The following is a 7,401-nucleotide window of genomic DNA, read 5'->3' on the forward strand; positions in this document are numbered from 1 at the left end:
TTAATTTAAATTAGAGAATAAAAAAAATCCTTTTTTATTATGGAAATTCTTTCACTATTTAAACAATTTCCTAAAAGACAAAAAAGTTAATATCTCTGCATTGGGTAATGAAAAAAATTCAAAAGTTGACTCTCAATGCTGTACACAACATAATTTGAACACTTTAACAGTGATGGCTTGTCAAGTTTGTTAAATATATTGCTGAGCCTGCACACTAGATGATTAAATCTAATCTGTACTAAGTGAGCTGATCTAAAGGCTTACTGGCCTAGAACTGGGAAGAACAAAAATATCAGCAAAAGTTATTGCTCCTGATAGTTTCCCGAGGAAGTGTACATATGAGTCAGTAAGAACCGGATTGTGTTTTATTATGATGCCTCAGTGGGTGAATAGGCTGCTGGCATTGTCATAGTTCACAGAAGATTTAGTGCTGAGGAAGGGTCACTAGACCTGAAATGTTAACTTTGATTTCTCTTTACAGATACTGCCAGACCTGCTGAGCTTTTCCAGCGACTTCTGTTTTTGTTTCTGTTTTACAGCATCTGCAGTTCTTTCCGTTTTTATACAATTTGGGATAATACTTCAGTCTAAGATGCATTTTCAAAGGCTCATCTTTCAATTTAAACATGAAAGTGAGATTTGCCTATCTATTCTCATTGTTCAGGTTAAGGTTAAAGACCTTATGGAAATTTTTGCAGATAACTACAATGTTATCCTGGCCAACAAAAACACTCACAACAATCAAGAACAGGATGATTGTTTATTCATTTTATTGCTATTTGGGGAGCAGTGCCCTGGGGAAAATGGCTTCTGCATTCACTGATATAATAATTGTCTGTACTTTAAAGCAATAAGTTGTATGTGAACTACTTGACAACACATTTGGGAGAAATATTAAGTTGACATATAAATGCCTGTTTAGTCTTTCTTAATCTTTCAACCAATTTACTGCTCACAGGCATGCATATAAAACTGAACAACTGACATTGTTCAGCACGGGCTCTTTTTTGATCCTGACTGAATAGCATAAACAGAACATGGGCTACCTGATTTTACCACAATGTTTAATTTCTCAAAAATCAAAGCTCACACATGCAATTTGGTATATGACAATGGATACAGTCATTTATAGTCTGCATGATGATGAAAGAATTGTGCAGTGTATCAGTGATCATGAATATTGAATTGTATAAAGCAATTGTAATCTGAGGTAAATATTTGCAAAATAGAACTTTCATTTTCTCCTTATTGACAACTAACATGGTTCCATTCAACTCTATCTTGAGTTTTGCCTTTCCTATCTCTCAGGTTGGACAGTAATATGCTTCACCTTCTAAACCACAGCCTACAGTCTTGATCTTTCTGTTTTTACCTGTCCTCTGTGCCAGTTAAGCAGATACAAGCTGGCACAAAATCAGGAAAGCAGCCTCTGCTTTTTGGCATGCAGTTCGTGGACTGAGAAGTTTTAGTTCATTTCATGCACAGGCTTTATGAAAACTTCGGGTTTGATGTAAAAATAATTCAATCAATGTTGACCATAATTCACAAACTTTTCAACAGGTTTGTATGATCTGTAATGTTGGACTTTTTATTTCTTAATTTTTCTAATGTGTTTTTCCCTAAGAATTGGACTTAAATGGCACCATAAGTGGCTACTTTAAACTTTTTACTGTACTCATTAGAGTACATGTGACAATAAAGCTAATTCTAATTTTCCCAAATTGGAATAGAAGCAAAGGAAGCATTATTTGTGGTGAAGCTCTTTGTTAGCATTTCTCATCATACTAGGAGTCTTTTAGCACAATAATTTTGCTTAAAAACATCTTTCTTTTCGCATTTGTGAAAACATTGTGAGCTACTTTTTTTTTAACTCCTCAGATTAAGTTGTTTTCAATGCACTTCAAATACTGCAACCAAAACTGCACACCAGTCTTTAGAATTAGCATCAGCACTTACCTGTACAATGTCAGTGTAACTTGTCCTGAATTGTAAATTAATACTTAGTTGATGCATTCAATTATGCAATTTATCCTAACTGTCTAGACCTCTTTCACACTGGCCAAAAAACCTTTAGAATGTAAAAAAAAGAAAGAACTGCAAATGCTGAAAAGCAAAAGAAGAAATTGCTGGAAAAACTCAGCATGTGTAACTCAGGTAATGTGTCAGGTCCAGTGGCCCTTCTTCAGAACTGATGGCAGCCAGGAAAAGGTTGGTATTTATTCAGAAGATGGCATGGGGGAAAGGGAGAGAAATAAACAACAAGTGGAGATATAGCCCAAAGAGAGAGAAAAATAGTTGGACAGACAAAGGAGTGGATAAATGTCAGCCTAGAAGAATGAATAGCTGCAAACTGGGATTATTAGTAGCTGACAATGGGTTGTTTGTGGTAGCAGCCTATATGATGACAAGGCCTGGTGTATGGGAGTTGGGGAAAGACATGGGGAAAATGTGCTTAAGCCCTAAAATTATGGAATTATTAAATCCAGACGGCTGCCAAGTTCCCAAGCAGAAAATGAGATGCAGTTCTTCCAAAGAAATAGCACCTCATTTCTCATGTTCGGAAGAAGGGTCATTGGACCCGAAACATTTACCCTGATATCTTTCCACAGGTGCTGGCAGACCTGCTGAGCTTTTCCAGCAATTTCTGTTTTCTTTTTCCCAATTTTTAGGATGTGATCAATGTCCATTCTCAAATATGTTTTCTATTCAATAACCTTTTTCATTCTTTTCAAATTACTTTTACATTTTCTCAAAAATTATATTGTTGCATGCCACACACACATTGAATGTTACCTGTTCATTTATGTATTATTTCACATGTATACACATCTGGCTGGTCATAGCCAGTTTACATACTCGGCCCACATTTCTCCAGGGACAATTATTTTCCACTCATATTAGCCTATCAATTTAAGCAAGTATAATATGCCTACACAGACATGTTTCACAGCATTCATAAACACAACAATCTCAGAACATGTCACTGTGCCATTAAACTTTATACCTTTATACATTAAATCTTTATACAAATTGAAGAATATTTCATTTATCACCATCCTCTGTTCTTTGTTGCAGGAAGAACTTCTTGGTCCAACTAGACAATCTGTCCACTCATGGAATTTCAAATGTTGATACTGAGAGAAGCATTGATAACAAACAGAAACATATCATGCCTGTGCTCATCCTCTAAGCAAGCTATCTGCTTAAGTTCTATTCCGTGAGCTTCAAATTTGGTTACTTACCTCATGAGGAACTTCATTAAAAACATTTGCAAATATCTATTGGATATAACTTGCTTAATAGCAAGCTTATCGCCTCAAGGACATATCTCTTATCACATATATTCTTGAAATGCTCATTGAAAGTATCATCAGGAATGTGCTAAGATAATTTGGGTCGTTATGGTTAAGATTTACTTGTCAATTAATATCAGGCCACTTTACACATGTTATTTCTTTCTTGAATATTAGTATTACCCTTGCAATCCTTCAGCTCTTAGGTTTATAATTTGTGAAGGTTTCACTACTTTCCTCCTGAAATTCAATGATAAAATGAGAATGGTAGATAGTTCATCTTTCTATTGGTTGCAGAATACAATTTTTAATACGTTCTATACATGCCTGGATAAATTTTCCTGCATCTTACTGTCAGAATTTGTTCATAATCCTCCTTTGTGAATGTCAACATATGGAGCACATTCAATTTATTTAACACATCATAAACATCTGCAGTGGTTCTACTCAATCTGTGCTTCAGCAAATGCACATATTCTCTGATTTTCCTTCTTGAATTAACATAGTCTTTTAAAATCCCATTTGCTGCATTCTTCAATTTGATTCTTCCCCTGCACCTTTTATTTTTTTTTAAAAGAAATACAGCCTAAGTCATCCATTATCATGCACTCAATCTTCTAATTTTAAACACTCAAGGAAGCAAAAATACATTTTTTGACATAATTTCTAAATAACACTGCGGTTCAGATTTTGCAATGATTTTGTAAAGCAATATGTCTTTCATATTTTGCTTCCTTTTTAGTTATGACTTTCACAACAATTGTTACCTAGAACATTCCTCACAGCTCAGAGATATCCTCCTGTCAAACCATTATGGATTTTGGTTTTCACTTTGACTGCAAAATCAAATCAAAAATTCCAAATGTCAAGAAATATTAAGTGCTAAATAAACTTGGTGGGGTCAGTGTTAACTTGCTGAAATTGACATTAAGTGGATAAGTATAAACAAAATGATCAAAAACAGTTCCATGCCTGCAATTCATCAACACTTTCCAAGAGTAGGATTTATTTGAAGAACTGGATATGAGTCAGTATGCATTCTTCCCACTTTCAAAACCTGTTCTATATTTGATTGCCCAATGCATGACAGTGCAAATCTTCACTCTGGATTCTAATGAAGAAGTGGAATGATAATCAGTAGGATGCCGTTATATTAGATTGCAGTGTATAGCTTCCAATGGTATAAATATTGAAAGCATTGATGACAAATATGTTGTGAATTAGATTGGTAAACCTCAGACACAATATCCTTTGTAAAACAGATTCTGTTGAGACACTACTACTGAAAACATTGGAACATTGATTAGAATTTTACTAATCAGACAGATGCCCTGACAGTGGAATGGTAATCAGATGAGAGATGGCAGGACAGGCCCAGTGAATTTACATTATTGGGCATCTATGATGAGGATAACCACTGCATGTATGTTAGACTCTGTATATCAGACATGTGATAACTCTGTCTCCTCCAATTCATCTAATGCCACAAAGGACATGTGTAGAAATGGTTGAGTATGGAGGCCACCACATCAGGCAGAGGACTGACTGGGTAACTGGGTTAGTTTAATTTGTGAGTGTACACATAGTCTTGTATTAATAACATTGAAGATGTTGAGCTATGATCCAAAATATTGCAAGGTTTAATATGAAAACTGGAACATGGAGAAATGGCGATTAGTGAAACTGCTGGAGATAATACTATATATTGGCAATAAGAGTAGATCTATTCAAGGTTGTATGCTTAGTCCTCAATGGCAGAATAAAGTGAGCCCCAATACATGCAGACCTGTGGAATGATTAAGACACAGATGAAACATGCAAGGATCAGATGTTATTCATGTCATCCTGCTCATAGAGCTGACTTATGATCTGTCCCTGTCCACATCCCTAAATAGCCTAGACACTGATATGTTCTGTATCCTCCTCTTCATCTTGTTCACCCTTTAATAAATTGTGTCAATTCAGCACTTCACCCTCTTGAGGGTTCAAAATCTGTAAAAAGCCATGTGATGGAGAATGCAGCAAACCATTTCCATGAGGAAAAGCCTTGTAGGAATGCATTTCAGGCACCAGGTGACAGTTCATAGTCCTTTGAAAGTTGCATCATAGGTAGACAGGGTGGTTAAAAGGCATTTAGTTGGGATGTCATGTTGAGGTTGTACAGGATGTTTGTGAGGCCACTTTTGGAGTACTGTATACAGTTCTGGTCACCTGCTATTGGAAGGATGCTATTAAATTGGAGAAAGTTCAGAAAAGATTTACCAGAATGTTGCTGGGACTGGAAGTTTTGTGTTATAAGGAAAGACCGGATAGGTTGGGATTTTTTTTCACTGGTGCATAGGAGGTGGAAGGGCAACCTTATAGAGGTTTATAAAATCATGAGGGGCATGGATAAGGTGAATACCAAACGTCTTTTCTCTAGGTTGGATAAATTCAAACCTAGGGCATACTTTAAGGTGAGAGGAGAGAGATTTAAAAGGGACTCGAGTAGCAACTTTTACACAGAGCATAGTTCATATGTGGAATGAACAGCCAGAGGAAGAAGTAGATGTCGGTACAGTTACACAATTTAAAAGACGTTTGGATTGGTACACAAATAGAAATGGTTTAGAGTGATATGTGCCAAACGCAAGCAAGTGGGACTAGTTTATTTTGGGAAACTTGAACGAGTTGGACTGAAGGGTGTGTTTCTGTGCTGTGTGTCTCAATGACTCAATGACTTTCAAGATGGCCTAGTCAAGATGGCAACACAGTAGGATGCTCCAGTCAGAGCTCCTCTGCTCGCCAGTCCCTTTACCTTTTTTTTCCCTTTTGTTTCTCTCCTTTGTGTGGTTTTCCCTTTCTCTCCCTCCCTTCACCTGGCTGGAGGGTGGAGTTGTGGAATGAGTGGGCCAAATGCCACAGCGGACAGGAGAGAGCACGGGCTGTGTCCTACGGTGGAACCAGCACAGGCAGCATGACCTTGTGCTCTGGGACCAGCAGGCAAACCCTGTGAGCCCAAGAACATCGTGAGCAGTGAGTCCCGGAGCAGCACGGGGAAGAAACCCTGCAGCAGCACATGGGAAGCAGCCCCAGAGCAGCGCACAGGCAGCGAGTCCTGGACAGAGACCAGTGCGAGGGGACAATCCTTACCTTAGAACTTACTTTAGAACACTGTAATGGTAACCCCTTCATATTTTCCTATTTTCAACTCTGTAATTAAGCAACTACTTCTATTTCTCTGCTGTATCCAAGAATTGAACTTAGGTACTTGTTCCTAAGATGTCGCCATAAAAAGGCAGACATTTTAAAAGCTTTTCAGTGTACTCCTGCAATGGAGTACACATGACAATGAAAGGATAATAGGAAGAAGGACTGTTTCAGGCAATGGAATTCCTTCTTCAGAAGTCCCTTTGGCCTGTTCAATGGTTGTCCTCATGAGTAGGCAAATTCAGGTATCATAGCTCTGTGCTTCCACCTGGAGGTCATATAAAGGGTTGAGTATGAAGTTCTTCAAGTGGTATCCTTTGTCCCCTAAAATAATTTACAAACTTTCAGGAGGGACATGAAATCTATGCCACCCTGAGCTACTGGGGATGACGGTGTCTTGTCAGCTGACATGAAACTGTGCATGAACCATTGTTGTTGAGTCACATGCAGGCCAGACCAGATATCATTTTTCTGATGAAGGGTCTAGGCCCGTCAGCCTCTCTGCTCCTATGATGCTGCTTGGCCTGCTGTGTTCATCCAGCCCTGCACCTTGTTGTCTCGGATTCACCAGCATCTGCAGTTCCTACTATCTCAGGTAAAATTCTTGTTGTGGTTGTATACTGGCTTATTGAGGGTTCATCTTGACCAATCACTGGGTGATTTGATAAACATGTGAGTGCGATCAATAAAGCCCTGTGGCTTTAGGAATCTAGCAATGGAGGCAAATCCTACTGACTTTTGTACATTAAAATGCAATAATAGGCTATGGACGAAGTGGAGGGAAATGGGATTAATGCAGTATGGTGTTTGTGGGTCGGTACAGACACACTGAGCTGAAGGGCCTGTTTCTGTGCTTTGTGACTCAATAGCTCTATGACATGGAAGGCAGAGCAGATACCTGGCAACTACAGCTCACTGC

The 7,401-nt window shown here is 38.1% G+C and overlaps 1 protein-coding gene across 1 annotated transcript in view; it reads right to left on the reverse strand.

Moving 5' to 3' along the window:
- The window catches only part of LOC109911032 (glutamate receptor ionotropic, delta-2-like), a 477,476-nt gene that overhangs the window by 123,400 nt on the left and 346,675 nt on the right, over positions 1-7,401 (reverse strand). The window lies entirely within an intron of this gene.

This window comes from Rhincodon typus, chromosome 12 (genome assembly GCF_021869965.1).
Source record: "Rhincodon typus isolate 14 chromosome 12, sRhiTyp1.1, whole genome shotgun sequence".
Taxonomy (NCBI): domain Eukaryota; kingdom Metazoa; phylum Chordata; class Chondrichthyes; order Orectolobiformes; family Rhincodontidae; genus Rhincodon; species Rhincodon typus.